The 21,072-nt window shown below is 35.4% G+C and overlaps 2 long non-coding RNA genes across 2 annotated transcripts in view; one reads left to right on the top strand and one right to left on the bottom strand.

Moving 5' to 3' along the window:
• The window catches only part of LOC117084062, a 125,991-nt gene that overhangs the window by 13,213 nt on the left and 91,706 nt on the right, over nt 1–21,072 (top strand). Inside the window, exon 3 of the long non-coding RNA XR_004437304.1 lies at nt 14,597–14,737. This is a non-coding gene — a long non-coding RNA (uncharacterized LOC117084062). The remainder of the gene's footprint in view (nt 1–14,596; nt 14,738–21,072) is intronic.
• Nucleotides 17,266–21,072, bottom strand: part of LOC117084061 — a 198,149-nt gene continuing 194,342 nt past the window's right edge. The window contains exons 2-3 of the long non-coding RNA XR_004437303.1: nt 20,780–20,904; nt 17,266–17,390 (exon numbers count right to left, since the gene is read on the bottom strand). This is a non-coding gene — a long non-coding RNA (uncharacterized LOC117084061). The remainder of the gene's footprint in view (nt 17,391–20,779; nt 20,905–21,072) is intronic.

The raw sequence follows: 21,072 nt of genomic DNA, 5'->3' as shown, positions 1-21,072 counted from the left end.
GAAATAATTCAAAATTAATAACATAATTCGAGATAGACACATGATTTAAAAAACTGTATTAAACTTCAAATTGCATTTACTCAGGAGTGCATTGGAAAATTTGTTTATCCTCACCATCTAAACTACAATTACTAGAATCCCTTGCCCAGCAATAATGAGTAAATATAAAGTGGGAAAAAAAGAAGAAATAATTTTAAAATATCAACCAGTTGGACGTCTTGAAAAGGCAAATAACACATAAAAATGACCTCAGGGGATATGCTATAGATTTTTTTTTTTTTTTTTTAGGAAAAAAAAAAAATCAGGCCAGGCGCGGTGGCTCAAGCCTGTAATCCCAGCACTTTGGGAGGCCGAGACGGGCGAATCACGAGGTCAGGAGATCGAGACCGTCCTGGCTAACACGGTGAAACACCATCTCTTCTAAAAAATACAGAAAAAAAAAAAAAAAAACCTAGCCAGGCGAGGTGGCGGGCGCCTGTAGTCCTAGCTACTTGGGACGCTGAGGCAAGAGAATGGTGTGAACCTGGGAGGCGGAGCTTGCTGTGAGCTGAGATCCGGCCACTGCACTCCGGCCTGGGCGACAGAGCGAGACTCTGTCTCAAAAAAAAAAAAAAAAATCAATATTTAGTACTCATTTAAAGGAATAAAAGTGACAAGCAAGAGTGACAAGGAAAAGTGTTCTGAAGAGTGACTCTGAATTATAAAACAGTATTTCATATGATAGGGTAGTAAAAGTAGAATACTAATTTGGTGCAGCCAATTCATCCATTTTTAATTGACACTCTGCACTGTGCCATTCATTCACTAATGCTTGAAATATATAGACGCCTGAGATAGGTCTTGTTCATCAGGGCAACTCTTGACACTAAAACAGTAATGTAATTATCCCTAAAGCAATAGACTATTACCAAATTGATTTATGTGCCATCTCTAGGATGCTTTTAAACTATCACATGAGTATCATACAAAATTCAACTGAGAATTCAAAATTTAGCTGAGAAAGGACATCTCAGTTACAAACACCATTGCAAGTTAACATTTGAAAAATAGGAAAATATTTAACAGAGAGAACCACAGTTAATTGAATATTTACCCTACCCCAAATATAATGTTACTAAATTGCTGCAAGAGATATCACAAGAAAATAAATAAATAAATAAATAAGCTGTGCTCTGAATTTGGGCACTCACATGAGCTAATATACAACTCAAATTAAATAAACTAAGATGGGACTATTTTTCTAAAATCTGTTAGTTGATTTTGCCATTATTAAATTAAAGACTTTGTTCCTCAAATACTCCAAGATGGAAAATTCACAGATGTAGTTTGAATACAAGGCTCTTAAAAATGACAATCTGGAAAAAAAAAAAAAAACGTATTTATCTGTTCAATAAACTAGTAAGGATATCCTATATAATATGAGATATTACTCTCTATATGGTCCATTATATTTAATGCTAATATACATTTGTGGGGAGTGATATGGTTTGGCTCTGTCTTCACCCAAATCTCATCTTGCATCATAGTTCCTTAATCCCCACGTGTCGAGGAAGAGACCAGGTGGAGATAATTGAATCATGGGGTGGTTTCTCCCATCCTTTTCTGGTGATAGTGAGTGAATTCTCACAAGATCTGATACTTTTTAAAGGGGCTTCATTCTTCTCTGGGCACTAATTCTTCTCTTTCCTGCTGCCATGTGAAGAAAGACGTGTTTGTTTTCCCTTCCACCATGATTGTAAGTCTTCTGGGGCCTCCCCACCCATGCTGAACTGTGATCCAATTAAACGTCTTTCTTTTATAAATTACCCAGTCTCAGGTATGTCTTTATAAGCCTGAGAATGGACTAATACAGGGAGACACTATGTTGAGATATTAACTGGTATGCTTTCCCCATTCTATACTCACAGACTCTTTTTTTTTTACTCTAAAAGAATCTCTTACCCTCCGCCATCATCCATAGCAGTTATACTTGAAGTTATACAGCATGGTTAAGCCGTATTATTGAAAGAAGTGTGGACAAATGGTTAAAAATGCACTCTTGAGCCAGACACTTTGAGTTCAAATGCCAGCTTTGTACATTGATGATCAAATAATTTGAGCAAGTTATTTAATTTTTCCATGCCTCAGTTTCCTCAAACATAAAATAAGATTGTTGTACGGCTTATGTGAGTTTATATGCATACATTGCTTAGAATAGCACCTGCTACACAGTAAGCATTAAATGTCCTTCATTGTTGTTAGTTGTTACTATGCTCAAAATTCATTGATGCAACTATCTAAACAGATTGAACTACTTATAGTTTTAACCATTCCCAATGACTATATCAAAAGATGCCAGGCACAGAAGAACAAGTGTAGAGTTAGTAATCATGCAAGGAGCATGGGAATATGAAAGTGCCAGAGCAAGCACCTCCCACCGTGAGTCCCTGAGAGAAAGGTAGAAGCCAGGGCAGTCTGAAATCCAAAGTCAGCTCATTTCTGGCAATCACCCAATTTGGCCAAATGCTTACCTGTTCTTTGAGATTCCATCTAGGTCCCTGGTCTACACCCCAACTCCAATATTGACAAACACACGCAGCAAACTAGGACTTTTGTGTAATCCTCCTGAGAGAATGATAAAAACTTGGAGTGAGAAGGTAATGCCACACAAGGAAAGCTTTGCGTGCACCAGGATAATTCTGAAGGAACATATTTATTGCCAAATATTTATTGAATTTCTATTAGATTTCTATTAGATATTTTCACAAACATTATATTTTTCTACTACATATAGTTTCTACTAAGTTTCTACTAGATTTTCTCACATGCATTATTTTACTAACATCCTCTGAAACTCAGGAGCACCATAATACTTCCATTCTTCTTTTCTTAATGTAATGGCAAAGTCTACCAAAGATATATACTTTTAAAATGAGTATAAAATGCTAGGCTTTCTGTAATAAAATAGGGCATTCAAGCATATAAAAGGAGCCCTGCAATTAGAATCAGAAGACTTACATTTGAATGGGCCCTGCTACCTACTAGCTGGATGATCTTGTCAAGTCACATAGCCATTTGAGACCTCAATCTCCTCATCTATAAAATGAGAAACACTGCATTTGTGACCTTACAGAATTATTTTAAGAACCCAATGACATAACAAATATGAAAGCATTTTTAAAACTGTACAGTGCCCTGTAATTATCAGGCATAAATCTGCAACAATATGTCAGCTGCTTCCTTCTAAATGTCCCACACCAACCTCAATATAAACTCATTCTCCCCTGAGAAATGCACACTTCTATGCAGGAAGATAGTTTTAACTTTGGCAGTAATAACAGGTAATTGTTTTTCTTGGAATTCATGATTACTTTCTATAGAAAAACTTGTTTATAATGTTTAATGATTAAAATGACTCATTCCAAAGTTTCTTAATGAAATAATTGGTAAAGGTAATGAAAAATAGTTGATGTGACTTACTTTGCTGTGTTTTTTTAGTTCAAGACAGAAAAAGATAATGTTAAAAATAAGAGCGTAGTCTTCTAGGATCCTAAAGAAAAGAGGCCAAACACATACCTAACCCTTGTTTTGTGTGGAAACTCACGGTTATATTACCCGGAGTCCCCTGTAAGGGGACAATAAGTACCCAAATTAAAATCATAGAAATGGATGCCAATATATATTTGTTGTGTTGAAAAGCTGAAAGATAGGAAAATAATAGCTGTGTTCCTGTCCTATGTCCTGATAATGACAGCAGTAGTGATCCTGAGTACTCAAAAAGGTAAAATCAATTCAAAAGAGCAATCCTAAAGGAGTTTTGCATGTTTAACTTAATTTCGTTATGTGATTGATATTTATTAGAGTCAAATCCTGATTAGTCAAGAATTGATTATCTAGTTTGTAAATTATCTAGGGATTTTTTAGCATCTCTCCTACTCCCTCCATCTCCTAAGTTTTGGTCATTTCACTGTCAGTTAGCCTCCCTGCTGAATGGTGAATAGATAAAGTAAAAAAGAAACACCAAACGTGCTATATCATGACTTAGCAATCCTGACAAAGGTTCATGAGAGATAATTTGGAAGAATTCAGCATGGTTATTTGTAGATTTCTATATTTAATTATATTTGTGTTCTTCCTTAATTTATCTCATTTAATTAATAACATTTTATATCCCTTACTGACAAATGGTAACTCTAAAACCTCAATTCAAATATATTTCAAATTCTATGAAGACATTTATCTAAAAGCAAATTAATGATACTTTAAAACATCTGATTTTTTATTTTGTAATAACAATACATTTTTAAATTATGGACCACATTGAAGGATTTAAAATGTATATAAGTGGTGTATAATTCTTCACATTCTATAATTCACTCTTTTACTTGATTTTTGAAAAGATTTATCCATGTTAACACACACATACTTTATTTATTTTGAAATCCAAGTATTAGTCTGTTAGATGAATGTACAGTATTTATCTGTTTTCTATTTGATGTACATTTTACCTGCTCCATTTTCTATAGTTTTAAATTATACTGCAACTCTCCTTACTAATTTATATGAGTGTTTTTTCATGGGGAACATCCAGGGGTAAAATTTCTGTGTCCTGAGATACATCAGCTTTACTATATACCAAACTAATCTCCAGAGAATCTGAACTATTGAACACTCCTGGCAGGAGTATCTGAGAGTTTCTGTTTCTCTAACACTTGTTATTGTCAGATCATTTTTCAGTTTTGCCAATGACAGGTATAAAAGTTCTTTTTTGGTTTTAATTTGCTTCCCAACTAATATAGTTGATCATATTTTTGCTCATTTATTGGCCATTTTTATTTTTTTCTCCTGTGAATTACCTATTGATAGCCTTTGGACATTTTCATTGGCAGTTGATACTTCTGTTTGTCACTCACATGGGCTGCAAATGTCTTCTCTCTGTATGTGACTAGGTTTTCACTTTGTCTATAGTTTCTTTTGTGCAAAAAGTTTAACTTATTGTGTTGCAAGTATATCACAATTTTATTTTTTATTTTTATTATTTTATTTTATTTTACTTTATTTTTGAGATGGAGTCTTGCTCTGTTGCCCAGGCTGGAGTGCAGTGGTGCGATCTGGGCTCACTGCAAGCTCCGCCACCTGGGTTCACGCCATTCTTCTGCCTCAGCCTCCCAAGTGGCTGGGACTACAGGCACCTGCCACCACGCCGGCTAATTTTTTGTATTTTTAGTAGAGACAGGGTTTCACTGTGTCAGCCAGGATGGTCTCCATCTCCCGACCTTGTGATCCACCCACCTCGGCCTCCCAAAGTGCTGGGTTTTCTTTTATAATTTGTGTTTTTTTGTGTGTCTGAAGTAAATAAATCATTTCTTCCCTGAAGATCATAAAAATGTTACTCTTTATTTTACTCAAAAAGTTTTAAAGGACGTAATTTAACTTTCTCCATATGGATAAACAATTATCCCAACACCATTTATCTAACAGTTCATCTTTTTTCCTCGTTTATTTGTAATGCTATGTCTGTCATACATTATTGTCATATATGAATGAATCAGTTTCTAGGCTTGTTATATTCTGTCAGTCTATTTATTCATCCTGTACTAATATCTTTATTATTCATTTATTAAAATTTTTGTTATATGTGAGGTCAAGTTTATTATCCCAGATGTTCAAATCGTCATAGTGGTTTTTGGCCATGTGATTTTGCATTTGTAGTTTTCGAGTTTCATGAAAACCCCCCAAAGATTTATTTATTTAAATTATATTAGATTTTGAGATTAATCTGTAGTGCATTATCAAAGTTTTCCCAAGAAACAATCATATGAACATAACTTTCCATTTATTCAGGTTTTTAAAAATCATCTCCAATAATTTTTCACCTACAGTCTAACATTCTGTATAATTTTTTCTGTTTTATAGAACATATTTTTATTGATTGATTTTTGTTAATTGTTGGTGTATTCATTATCAGGGATGATACTGATTTTTGTATGCTGGTGAGTTTTAATAATCTGTCCACAGAATCCCCTAAATTTCAAACGTAGGTAATCATATAATTAACGAATAAGGAGAGTTTTATCTCTTCCTTTGTAAATATTATTATTATTTCCCAGATTTATTTCCTTTTCTTTCTTACCATAATCATTTTTGAACATTGTGTTGACCATTACCTGTTAGAAACCATGAGATTAGGCATCTTTTTCTTATTGCAGACTCTGTTAGTCCTTTCTCACACTGCTATAAAAAAACTGCCTGAGACTGGGTAATTTATAAAAGAAAGAGGTTTAACTGACTCACAGTTCTGCATGGCTGGGGAGATCTCAGGGAACTTACAATTGTGACAGAAGACGAAGGAGAGTTAAGGCGACAGAAAGAAGAAGTGCCAAGTGAAAGGGGAAGAGCCTCTTTTTTTTTTTTTTTTATTGAGACGGAGTCTCACTCTGTCGCCCAGGCTGGAGTGCAGTGGCCAGATCTCAGCTCACTGCAAGCTCCGCCTCCCGGGTTTAGGCCATTATCCTGCCTCAGCCTCCCGAGGAGCTGGGACTACAGGCGCCCGCCCCCTCACCCGGCCAGTTTTTTTGTTTTTGTTTTTGTTTTTGTTTTTGTTTTTAGTAGAGACGGGGTTTCACAGTGTTAGCCAGGATGGTCTCGATTCCTGATCTCGTGATCCGCCCGTCTCCGCCTCCCAAAGTGCTGAGATTACAGGCTTGAGCCACCGCGCCCGGCCGGAAGAGCCTCCTTTAAAAACAATCAGATCTTGTGAGAACTCACTCACTATCATGAGAACAGCATGGAAACTGCCCCCATGATTCAATTACCTCTACCTGGTCACTCCCTTGACATATGGAGAATATGGGAATTACAATTCAAGATGAGATTTGGGTGGGGACACAAAGCCTAACCATATCACTGACTTAATGGAAATGCCCATCATTTTCTTTTAGGTTTTTGACAGGTTTCAATAAAACTAGGAACATTATTTTTAATTGATAGTTTTCTTGCAAATTTTTTTTTAGAAAAATATGAGTGAATTTTATAATTTGCTAAAGGAGTTTTCCACATTTATCTTCATATGGCATATTTTCTTTGACTTGTTAATATGATATTTTGGAGTAATAGATTTTCTGTAATAGATTTTGTGTTCCAATATTATAATTAGTTATGGTGTGTTGATTAACTGATAAATTTGATTTGATAATAGTTTAGTAAGATAGTATCTTCAGATTTTTTGTATGCATTTGTATCAATATGTCTATTTTTAAAATATTCTCCTAATTACTATAGTATATCTAAACATTAGTCTAGTAGTGTCTGTGTTTTTACTGTTCTCCAAAATGGTAGGTATAAAATAAGCATGTTTGGCTTCCTTGAAAGCTTGGTAAAATGTATCTTCTCAGTTTAGTTTCTTTTGGGGTGGTTTTGTTCACCTTCTAGTCATGAGGTTGTGACTATGCCCATCCTATATCTCAGCAGGAGCTATAAGCGACTCTAGGACTTCAAGTAGCAAAACTCACTTTGGTCCCCTTTCTTGAGGGTATATTTTAGATCCTGGAAACTTTTGCCTACTGAGAACCTGAAGTTAGGAAGTTAGGAAGGCCATATCATCATCTGCTCACAACTTTTCATTTCTTTTCTGTTACCGGCCAAAAAAAGGTTTTGCCTTTGCATTTGAGAAAGGCCATGTCCTTCTGACTTTCTTAGTCTATATTTTACCCATCTTTGATAAGTGTTTGGAACAAAGGGTGTTGTCAAAGTATGAAATGTTGTTATAGTTTTAATTAAGCCCCTGTAAAACTTAGTTTTCTTTTTCAAATATTTATAGCCAGACATATTCATTTCCTAGAACTGCTACAATAAAGTACAAACTGAACAGTTTAAAACAACAAAAACAACTTATCTCACAATTATGAAGTCTCAAAGTCCAAAATCAGATTGTCTGAATGATCATGCTCCCTCTGAAGCCTTCAGAAAAGAATACTGCTTTGCCCTTTTCTAGCTTCTGGTAATTTGTGGGTAATCTTTAGTGTTCCTTGGCATTCGTTGGCTTGCATCTGCAGCACTTCAATCTCTGCCTGTTGTCACATGATGTTCTCTCTGTGTCTCTCTCCTCTTATGAGGATGTCAGTCATATTGGATTATGGGTCCACCTACTGACTTCATTTTAAATTATTATTATTATTTAAGTTCTGGGGTATATGTGCAGAACGTGCAGTTTTGTTACATAGGTATACACGTGCCATGGTGGTTTGCTGCACCCATCAACCCATCACCGACATTAGGTACTTCTCCTAATGCTATCCCTCCCCTAGCCGCCCACCCCCCAACAGGCCCCAGTGTTTGATGTTCCCCTCCCTGTGTCTATGTGTTCTCATTGTTCAGTTCCCACTTATGAGTGAGAACATGTGGTGTTTGATTTTCTGTTCTTATGTTAGTTTTCTGAGAATGATGGTTTCCAGCTTCATCCATGAACTCATCCTTTTTATGACTGCACAGTATTCCATGGTGTATATGTGCCACATTTTCTTTATCCAGTCTATCATTGATGGGCATTTGGGTTGGTTCCAAGTCTTTGCTATTGTGAATAGTGCTGCAATAAACATACATGTGCATGTTTCTTTATAGTAGAATGATTTATAATCCTCTGGGTATATACCAGTAATGGGATTTCTGGGTCAAATTGTATTTCTAGTTCTAGATCCTTGAGGAATCACCACAGTGTCTTCCACAATGGTTGAACTAATTTACACTCCCACCCTGCAAAGGCATTATTTCCAAATAAGTTCATATTCACAAATACTAAAGGTTAGGACTTTAACATATCTTTTTGTGAGACATACAGTAATTCAACCCACAACTTTAGGCATATGTTGCCATCAATTATATATTGAATTCAATATTGAATGTTATATATAATCATGTTTTTTTCAACTTATATGTGTCTTTATATATCAAAACATACCCACAAACACACACAGAGAGATATGGTTATATGCATATTTGTAATTTTATCTTCCCACCATATCAAACTTTGACATCCATTTGTTGAACTCTGACTTGCTTCCCTTAATTCTATTATATATAACATTGCTCCCTTTGTTTGAATTGAAGCTACTGTAATTCTGACTGATTAACCTAGTGAAAGGCAGTTAGCAGAAAGGCCCCAATCTTCTTATTCTAATAGTAACAAAAAAGTGCCTTAACAATAACAATCGGTCAGTACAACTTCTAAATTATAATAAACAAAAATAGTATGGAACTCTTTTAGATTAGTAAAATCTACCTCCTTGTAATTTGTGGTAATTTCTAGTTTTAAAAAAATCAGGTGTTTGGTATTGATTAAAGAGGGAACAAAGCATAAAATCTAACCTGCAGTAACATGTCAAAATTTTGCAGTAAACTAACAATTCTGGGAATACAGCCACTCTAGTACACCCAAAAGAAATGTGAAACAACTGGGAAGCAGGACTACTGCAAAGCATGGCTAAATGACCTAAAATGCATTTTGGAGTAGAGTATATGTGTGTATAGTATAAGATAACAAATTAGCTATTTATAAATTAAAGATTCTGCATCATCCATAAACATTTATGAAGCACAGATCATTTACAAGTTCCACATACTAAGTTCTTATGTAAAACATTATACTAATTTTTAAAGTATATAACCTGTTTTAAGAACTTGTATATGTAGAAAGAGGGAGATAAAAAGTAATATGTGCACATTACTTCAGTGATCAGCAAATTTGTACATTATTTCTATGTTTTCATGTGTGTCTCAAATATTGCTTTATTGATGTGAATAATAACTTAGTTTCACTGGTGATGTATAAAACATCAAAATCAAGAAGTACCAAACTATGCTAGGGTTTCTTATTTGCTTCTAATGCTATTTTGTGGGTGTTCAATACATCTTTGTGTGGTAAGAGTACAAGTCCTCTCAGAAGACAATACTCTCAGTCATTAACCTATGGAAATCTGAGTCAACATAGGAGCAGTGTTCTATTTCAAATTATGATTGATAGATGTTAGTCAATTTGCTTTCACTTTTACCGTAACAAAAGTGCTGTTTCTCTGCTTCACCTACTGGACCATGCCAGCTGGTTGGAAACCAAATCTCTAAAAGTACCAATTAAAATAAAAATAGTTCAATCTGGAATAAGTAATAAAGCACAGCTTTGGAACACTGTGAAAATATATAAGTGATCATTAGCAACACCTGCAGCCTACTTCCCTTTGCTCATAATGACTCATTGACAATAATCTAGTGATAGCACAAAAGGCTGAAAAGTGGAAACAGAAAAACTTCAACTTTCTTAGTGATAATTAAGCTCGATTTATTCTAATTTCTTTTTATGCTAACTCATTTAATTTATATTTATATCAAACAGCATCAACATATCTATCCCCATATTTTTCCATTATTCAACTAAAATACTCTATGTGTGATAGAAGAGGTTTTTTTAAAAATCAATAAGTTACTTCTTAAATCAATGTCCTCATCTGTAAAATGAGGAAATATGTCTAGCCGAGGACTGCACAGAGAGTGCCACTCTTTAATCCCACACCCAAGGTGGACATTGATGATGAAAGTTTTTCTGGTAAGGATTATGCACAGCTTTTTCTATAAGGCTCTGATGTAGATTTTCTTGTTTCTTAAACCTATGGTCTGAAAGAATATTTATCTTCTGCTCTTTTCATATATTGAATATACTATGCTATAACGGGGATAAGATCGTTGCAATGAGGATTGTCATTTAGAAAAAGAAACAATGGAAGAAACAGATCAGTAAGTGGTACATGGCAATGCAGAAATTCTCCAGGACCAGACATTGTGAAGATTCACTATCTTAGGGATGAGAATTTACAAGATTAGAACTGAGTCTGCTCTCGGGGTCCTTGACCAATATCCATTATGGCCCTTGTCTTGCCTCCTGTGATAGTCTCCGTTTTGTTACCTTGGTTGGATGTATTCATAATGAATGTTGGAAAATATATCTTATTTACAGTCCATTTTATGATAACGCAAGAGTGGCAAATATAGTTGTAAGTCCCAAAAAGTTAAAATAATTTGAGTAGAGGCTTATAATTTCCTCAACAATACAATTATTTCAAAAACTTAGTTCTATTTACTTTCAGTCAGACTTGTAGCTGGTACAAACACTCATTTTTATCGTAATCATGTCTTTGAATGTGATTATTATTTCATAATCTTGATGAATATTTTCACCGTGTATAGAATTCTAGAATGGCAGTTCTTTCCTTTCAGCAAATTAAAACCATAATCTGCTGATACCTGCCTTCCATTTGAACATTGAGCAGTCAGCTGTCAATGTAATAATTCAAAGTAATCTATAAACCACAGTTCTTGCTTTCACGATGTTTTCTTAAGATTTTTCTCACCTCTTCTTTCCCGTTTTTTAAGAGATTTTGCAGTTTTACTGAATTGTAAAGTCAAGCATTCATACTGATTTTCTTATTTAAACTGTACTTTACAGTAATCAAATAGTCAATGAGAAAAGTGTCTCCTTATAAAAAGATTCCAATTAATACATAGGAAATAATAATAGAATTATATTATATACATTTTGTAACTTCTAATCTGTGAATAGGTTGAAACACTGACTAGTTCCTGTTAATATTGTTATTTAACAGTTGATCCCAGTCCTTGGTAGATTTAAACAATCTTTTATTTGCTCACAATTTTGTGTTGGAAATTCAGGAAGAACTTGGCTGGGCATTTCTCTCTTGGGGTCCCTCAGGCAATTGTAAGTAAAGGTCAGCCAAGGCTACAGTGATCTGAAGACTTAACTGGACTGAATATCCAGGATGGTTGGTTCTCATGGCTGAAAGTTGATGCTGGCTCTCAACTGAGAGCTCTAATGGGATTGACTGGAATATCTACAAGTGGATTATCCAGCATAGCAGTCTCAGAGTAATTAGACTTGTCATATCGCAGTTGGCTTCCCTTAGAGCAGGGTTCTCAACCTTGGAACTATTGACATCTTGTTGTAGGGAGTCTGTCCTGTGCATTGCAGGATGTTTAGCAGTATCCCTGCCTCTACCCACTAGATGGCAGTAGCACCACCCTTCCCATTGTGTCCAGACTTGACTAAATGTCCCCGAAATGGGAGGGAGGATTAAATCGCCCCAGAAAGGAAATGATTGCCCTAGTGAGCATCCAAAAAGAGCCAGGGGACCTGCATAATTTTTCTCTGATCTAGCTTCAAAAGTCTCGCAGCATTATTTCCACTGTATTCTACTGGTTACAAGAAAATTACTAGAGTAAATTGAGATTTGAGGAGAATCTCTTAGTGGTGGAGTGTCAAAAAAGGTTAAACATGTTTTAAAATCCCTGCAAATGGCCAATGACATCAAAAAATGAAGAAAATACATGTGAATCTGATAAAACCTCTAGTTCTAACCAGAAATTTATAGAGAATACAGAGATTATACTAAACAATACACAGGGGTTAATGAGCAAAATCCAATTGATCCAGGTGTTGGGAAAATCTAAAAGTTCGAAGACCAAGTTTATCCAACAGATAAAATTCCAGTCGAAAAAGATTCAGGAAAAGCCTCAATCTTTTAAAGATTAAAGCAGACTGAAGACACATGTCAACCATTACAATGCATATATTTTACCTGAATTATGATTTAAACATTGCAAGGAAAAATTATGAGACAACTAGAGAATTTGAATACCGAGTGAATATTTGATAATATTAAGAAATATTGTTAGATGTTTTCCTATGATACTGTTATTGAGATTTCTTTTTTAAGAAAAAGATTTATATTACTTTGGAAACATATTCTGAAATAACTGAGGCTGAAATAATATGATGTTGGAATTTGTTTCAAAATAATACAGGGCTTGAGGAATGGGATCAGGCATTTCTAATTTCTAAAATTCATATTTGGAAGATTGTCACAACTTTGTTCACTTTTAGTCACTTTTACCAAATTGATATATATATATGTATATATAAATATACGTAAAATTTTATTCAAGTTATAAAATATACTCCCATGATAAATATTTTTGACAATAGAGTACTCTTTTAGGGAAAAATAGCAATAACTTAAAACATAGAGAAAACCAACATTAAATTTTTCTATGCTTCTTTTTGGTCATGTTTCTATTCATAGACATAATGGAAACATAGTTCAGATCACATTGTATTTACCAATTTCTCTGTCAAAATCATATAGCGTTCATTTTCCTATATTATTTAAATTTCTCCAATATTTCTCTGACAATAAAAATTTAATTGTGGATATATAAGTCCTGCACAAACAGGTTAAATCCAAAGTCTTTTTCTGAATATTTAAAACGTATATTGTAAATGAAAACTTATTTTCTCACTGTGTCTACTCATGGATTATGAATAGAATATATGTAAAAATACTTTTTAAATCTCAAATCATTTATTTTAGAAGTTTTTAATTGTTTCTCTTGGATTTTCCATGTATAATTTGTATTTTTTTTTCCCATTTTTCCAATGGTATCTCTTACTTCTACTTCTTTTCTTTTTATGCTGGCAACATTTTCAACACATCATTAAATAATAATGGTCCTGACAATCATATTTTAAAAAAATATGTTCTCCAAAATTTAAAAAATCAATATCAGATAATATGAGTGCCAGGATGTCATTTCAGTTTTGTTCAGTCCTCAGAAGATACAGATTCACAGAAGTCTCTGGTGCAAAATAACACCAAGAATTCTGGCATAACAATGGGTCGTCTCTGTTCATAGGATCAGATTTCATTCAGTGGGAATATTCGGGTCAATTCTAGGAGAACTGGAGATTGATCCCAAAGGCTTTAAGTTCAGAAAGTTTTGGGGAGTTTAATCTAATGATTGCTATTACCGATGTAAAGACGGAGAGCTGAGATGAATTCAGAGACTGAGCTCAAAGCCTTTCAGCATATTGAAAACTATCAAAACCCACAACACAACTCCAAGATTTGTAAATGATGGACATTTGAAAACAGTTTCTTATCCTGAGGTCGGATGGCAAAGAGAAAAACAATTATGGGCTGGGCGTAGTGGCTCACTCCAGTAATCCCGGCACTTTGGGAGGCCTCACTCGAGGTCAGGAGTTCAAGACCAACCTGACCAACATGGTGAAACCCCATCTCGACTAAAAATAAAAAAATTAGCTGGGCGTGGTGGCACACCCCTGTAGTCCCAGCTTACTCGGGAGGCTGAGACAGGAGGATCACTTTAACCCAGGAGGCAGAGGTCACAGTGAGCCAAGATCATGCTACTGTGCTCCAACCTGGGCAACAGAGCAAGACTCCATCTCAAAAAAAAAAAAAAAAAAACTCTAAAAAAATTATAAACTCTGAAGAAGCACAACTATGGCTCGCAAATTAGTGATTCTGAACGTTGAGGTAAGTAGCCAGCAACGAGCACATATTATAGAGACAGATGACACTTTTGCACAACATTAAAGGAAAAAGAACAGTTGTCACATATTTTTTCATTAGTCAAAGAAATGCTTTCATATTAGTAAAAAACAAAAAACAAAAAAGTTCTGATCAGCCATTTTTGACTGCCAGATATCTGATAAATTGAATACTAAACAAAGTACCATATTTAAATTTATTTTATACAGAACAGAAGCTAAAAGCAGAAATCATAAAAGCTGTTACACCTACTCAGCTCTATTCCATGTTGGAAAAACTGAACAAGAGAAATAATTATATACACTATCTCTTCTGGAAAAGCTGGATTGGGTTTTGTTCTGTATCAATAAGTGAGTTCTCAGTCTTCCCACCTTTTTTCTTTTTTTCTTTTTTATCATGTCCTACGACCTAATGCCAGAAAGAAAAAATAATTTTAGCCTGATTATGAAAGCTCGTATAATTAGTAAACTCTCAGTAGCTGAAAGTATATGGATAGGGTATGGATGACGATGACTAGCAACTTTGTTTAGAGGGAATTCAAACATCAGGAGGCTGATTGGGTTTTATGACCTGTAGTGTGAGATCCAATGCTGAGTTTCTTTTATTCTTTAAAATCATAAAGTAAATTTTCCTTATGTCTTACCATGTTCCAGTTATCAATAAAGAGTAACAAATGACACCAAAACTTACTGATGTAAAACAATAATTTTATTATACTTGTGAATTCTGTGGACGAGGTAATTTAAACATGGCATAGGGGACATGGCTTTGATCTTCTGCTCCACAATTTCAGGTCTTGATAAAATAAAAACAAGATTAATAATATTCTCTGATCACAATGCAAGGAAATAGAAACTAAAACAAAATAAATAATCAAATCGCCATCCAAAATGTCTACAATTTTAAAACTCTCTGTGAAACAACACCGAGAGAAAAAGAGAAAAAAGCCATGAAGTTACAGAATTTTTAGAACATACATTTTATGAAAATACTATATATCAAAATATATAATACAATTAAAGCAATGATTTAAAGAAAATATACAGCCTTACATAATTATTTTTATTAAAATGATGATATTTTCTAACACAAAAGTTTGAAAATGAACTTTAAATTAAGCAAAATAAAGGACAAAGAGCAAAATTATACAAATAAAAGCAGAAATTAATCAGGTAGAAATTAGTAAAACAATAAAAATAGTGATGGCTTATAAAAATGTCGAGCAAAGTAAACAACTAGCTAACTTAATTTGAAAAAAAACAAAAAAAGAAGTGAGAGCAAGCAGAAATATACAAAATAAGAGGTAATGAGTGGGAAATGATCATTGAAACACATGCATCATCACTAATACACATGTATTGTACATAAGTATGAGTATTTTTAAAATTCAAAATCTGAAACACTTCTGGTCTCAAACATTTTAGATAAGGGATACTCAAGTTGTAGCCAATTCATTGTTGACTGAAACATTGTTAAGTGATGCATGACTCTACTCAACTTTGCTGTAAAAGTGCTGTGTTAGTCCATTTGGGCTGTCTATCATAACAAAATACCATAAACTAGGTACATTATAAACAAACAAATTTATTTCCCACTGGAGAAATAAATTTCCCAATGACTACAGAATTTGTAAATTAATTTGAGCTCAAGATAAACTATTAAAAATAGTAGAAACTGGATTCTGGAGACCGGAAAGTCCAAGGTCAAGGTAGGGTTGGTGTACGGGAAAGGCTTGCTTTCTGTTTCCTGGATGACACCTTTTCCGTGTATTCTTACAAATGGAAATAACAAGGGTCTTACTCGGATCTGTTTCATAAGGCCACTAATTTTGTCTATAAGGCCTCCACCCTCATGTCCTAATCACCTCCTAAAGGCCCTGTCTCCTAATACCATCGTCTTGGGGTTTGGAATTTTAACATGCTAACTGGAGGGGAGCACAAACATTTAGACTATGGCAGGTTCAAAAGCAGTCATTGAAAGTATGTAAAGGATAAACATGGCTGAGTCCAATAAAAATTTAAAAATAAAGTGCTCTTTAAGTATAGGCACTAAAAATTTAATTTCTTAATAAAGCTTTTTATATGTCCCAAAATATTATTATTATTATTATTTCGATTTTTTCCAACCATTTAAAAATGGAAAAATCTCTTCTTGTGTTATCAAAAAATAGACAGTGAGCTATAGTTTACCAACCTCTGGCTTAACCATTTGATGATTATTATTGCTGGATGGTAGGCATCTGTTTCCTGTTAGATGAAAGACGAGAGAATCTATTTTTAGTCTTTTTGATCATTTATTTTGAACTCAAATTAATTTACAAATTCTATAGCCATTGGGAAGAACAAATTTTTGATGCGTGTAAAATCTGTTATAATGTTTGCATTCGCTTTGACCTGCCTGTGACTGAAATTGTAGAACTGAAGCTATGTGTTCTCTCTGCATCTGTTTGTCTCTCTGTGTATCATTGTGTATACTCAAGCAATGCTTTACCTCTCATGGTTTTCTTACCTCTGAAAGCTTTTAATAAACTATACTGTTTTATGTTTTACATTTAAGAACACTGATTGGATTGCTTTATGGAGAAAAATAAGCACTTAGATAAATAAATACTTTTTTAAATTCCCAGAAAATAAGAAAATTCTACTATTTTAAATGAATTAAACATTTAAAATAATCTCTCTTACAGAAATTTCTAGCACAGAAACATTTTGGAAAGTGAGACTAGTTTAAATTTTTAAATTTAAAAGTAAACACCTAGAAGGAGACAGAGCAAAAACCCTTCAGTGATTATCTCCCCCTGAAAGAACACCACATTGAACAACTATCCACACAAGAAAGCACTTTCATAAGAACCAAAAATCAGGTGGATGGTGATCATAATACCTGGTTTTAACATCATATCAGGGAAGGAGACACTGAAGAGGGTAGGAAAAAATAGTCTTGCATTGTCGACACCATCCCTCCCCAGTTTTCTGCAGCAGCCACATGGTGCAGAGAGAGAATCTGTGTTTGGGGAAGGGAGAGGGCAGTGATTGTGGACCTTGAATTGAAACTCAGTGCTGCCTGTCACAGTGGAAAGCAACACAAGGTAGAATTCAGCTGGCATCCACGGAGGGAACATTTAGACCAGCCCTAACTAGATGGAAATCATCCGTCCCAGGGGTCAGAACCTGAATTCCAGGAAGCCTTTCCACCACGGGCTAAAGTGCTCTGGGGTTCCAAATCAACTAGAAAGGCAGTCTAAGCCATAAGAACTGCAATCCTGGGCAAGTCCTGGTGCTATGCTGGGCTCAGAGCCAGTGGACTTGGGGGTACATGTGACCTAGTGAAACACCAGATGTTGTGGCCGAATGAGTGTTTGCATCACCTCCTCACTAACCCCAGGCAATACAGCTCGCAGATCTGGGAAAGACTCCCTCACTTAGCTTGAGGAAAGGAGAGAGGAGAGTAAAGAGGACTTTGTCTTGCAATCTGGATACCAGCCTATCCACAGTGGTGTAAGGCACCAAGCCTGATGCCCCCATTCCAGGCCCTAGCCCTCCAAACAACATTTCTAGACACAATTGGCCGTAAGAGAATCCACTGACTTGAAGGGAAGGATCCAGTTTTGGCAAGATTCATTACCTGTTGACTAAAGAGACCCTGAGTCTTGAATAAAAGTCAGCAATAGCCAGGCAGTACTACCATGGGCCTTGGGTGAGACCCAGTTCTGTGCTGGCTTCAGGTGTGACCCAGCACATTCGCAGCTGTGGTGGCCACAGAAAAAGAATCCTGCTTGTGAATGGGAGAGGGAAAGGGAAAGGAGACTTTTGTCTTGCAGCTTGGGTAAGAGTTTGGCCACAGTAAGGTAGAGAACCCAGAAGACTCCTGGGGCTCCCAATTCCATGCCTTGGCTCCGAGATGGTCACTTTCTGGACCCACCTAGAGGTGGAGGCTAGAGGGGAGCTCACTGCCCTGAAAGGAGAGAGCCAGGTCGAGCAGCATTTATCACAAGCTGACTGAAAAGACCTTGGGTCTTGAGTGAACCACAATCGTTAAATGTTTATTATCTACAGATAACAGATAACATGTTGTAGATATATATTCTAATGTGTGCCTGAAGGCTCTCCTATAAATTACAGACCCGAGTTTTTGTCTTCACACAGGGCAGTCTGAGAGCCTCATAGAATGGACTGTACAAGATACAGTAAGCTCCCCATGTGCAGTTTCACTTTCCATGGTTTTGGTTACCTATGGTCCATCATAATCCAAAAATATTAAATGGAAAATCTCAGAAATAAACAATTTGTAAATTTTAAATTGTGCCCCATTCTGAGTAATGTGATGAAATTTCATACCATCCACCTCTGTGGAGGCCTGGACATGAATCACCGGCTTGCTCATGCTCAATGTATCTATGCAGTAGATACTATCAACCAGTTAGTCACTTAGTAGCAATCTTTGTTTATCAGATTAACTGCTGTGGTATAGCAGTGCTTCTGTTCAAATAACCCCCATTTTACTTAGTAATGAAGCCAAAGTGCAAGAGTAGTGATGCTGGCAATTTGGATACGCAAAAGGAAAGCAGTAAATTGCTTCCTTTCAGTGAAAAAGTGACAGTTCTCCACTAAATTAGGAAAAAAACATAGTGTGTATAAGGTTTGATATTTTTCATGGCTCTAGGCATCAACTGGATGTCTTGGAATGGCCCTTGAGGATAAGGGAGGACTATTGTACTCCAAGTGATACTTCAAAGAACAGATTGTTGGGCACAAACTCTTGAGCTGACATTACTTAGATAACTTTCAGACCATACCATTGACTGAGTCAGGATTTCCAGAACTCTTTTTAGTACAGAGGTGAAAGACTTCATGAAATCAGACCACTGAACCAAATTTAGCAATCAAGAATTAATTAAATAGCACAGTGGTCCCCAAACTTTGTGGCACCAGGGACCAGTTTTGTGGAAGACAATTTTTTGATGGATTAGGGGAAAGGTGGAGGGATGGTTTTGGGCTGAAACTATTTCAGTTCAGATCATCAGGCATTAGTTAGATTTTCATAAGCAGTGCAACCTAGATCCCTCACATGTGTAGTTCACAATAGTGTTTGTGCTCCTATGAGAATCAAATGTTGCCGCTGATCTAACAGGAGGCAGAGTTCAGGTGGTAATGCTTGCTTGCCTGCTGCTCATCATTCTGCTGTGTGGCCTGGTTCATAGCTGGTCACAAGGTGGCCTAGGGTTAGGGATGCCTGAAATAGCACTCATCGAACTGATTAGAAAAAAAATTTTTTTCTAGTTATTTGTTTGAAATATCATTGGTGCCATTTTAATGTTCTATTTTTTATGGCTATATAAGGAAATCCTATCTCTTCCTGAATGACCTCTAATGTTTAAATTAATAGATTGCTTTCTAAATAGAAATGAAACATTTTAAACTTATGTCTGCTTCTGAGCAAAACCCAGAATTCAGAAACTTTTACTAGATACCCTTTGTTCGTCACGACAATAGAGTCATTTATATGGATTTTGTGAACAGAAGTTCTCTACATCAGAATTTGAGGGAAAGAGACTTTGTGACAGTGAAGAGTTTGCAAAGTGGGGAGATACAGCCTTCAGTATAAAATGAAGATGCATTCCAGAGAACAAACAGAGAGTTTGGGTTTTTTGGTTTTTTTTTTTTTTTAATTGCTTTTTGTAGAGCAATTTACAAAAAAATTGTTTGGGGGTCTTACTATGTTGTCCCAGCTGGCCTCAGACTCCTGGTCTCAACCCATCTTCCTGCCTCAACATCCCAAATTGGTGGTATTACAGGCACAAGTCACTGTTCCTGGCCAGGGTTTGGATTTTACAGCAAAAACTCTCATTCAGGTTCCCAATCAGGTTCATTTATGCAAATAAAGGATTCAAGTTTACTTAGTTGTAATTGTCAATATAGCTGAGTTCTGATTGTGCAATTCAGTCCAGCTCTAACTGATTGATACAGCGGAGCTCTGAAAACTCCCAGATTTAAAGGGATGCAGGTTTAGGGGGAAGTCAGAGTGTGTGTGTGTCCTGTAGTCAGCAAATGGCTGCTTGGCTCTATTTTAAATTTAGGCCTAGTTAGCTACTTGGAATCCATCTTGAGAGATTTGCTCTTTCAAGCTCACTTTCGTTCACAGATTCAAATAGAATCTTCCCTCCTTTTTATCCAGAATATGATTGCGTAAATTTCTTATGTAACCAAGACCTTACTTTTGATGGCATATTTGAGACAAATTCTCATTCAATCAGTTATGATGAAACAATATTAAAGAACAAAGTTGACTTTATACACAGATGTATGGCTTAAAAAGACCTCTTATGAAAACTGACATGATACCTGACTAATGCATTCCCAGTCTTATACATAGTAAGGAAGGTTATCTCTTACCAGGCTGGTAGATTTAGCAAATCTTGGGAGCCTCACAGGATGGAAATTCCTCTAAATGGTAGAGGTTACAGGTTAAGTTCGGTGGAGAAAGTTTTTGGGGGTTTGATTTACTAGCCTTGTCATACCTGCAATACCAAAAATAGAGGCTTTTAAAAGTCCTATCTGAAATTTCTTATGGAAACTTTCAAACAAATGTTAATTCTGTAGCTTTAGTGGTTGCTTGATACCATATGCCTCTATTTTTGCAAAGCAACTCAAGGATGCCTTTTATGTTTAGTTATTATTCTTGCTTC

The sequence above is a fragment of the Trachypithecus francoisi genome, unplaced genomic scaffold, assembly GCF_009764315.1.
Source record: "Trachypithecus francoisi isolate TF-2019V2 unplaced genomic scaffold, Tfra_2.0 Lachesis_group0, whole genome shotgun sequence".
Lineage (NCBI taxonomy): Eukaryota > Metazoa > Chordata > Mammalia > Primates > Cercopithecidae > Trachypithecus > Trachypithecus francoisi.
Note: the sequence above shows the minus strand (reverse complement) of the source record. Positions and strands in the feature narration are given on the sequence as shown.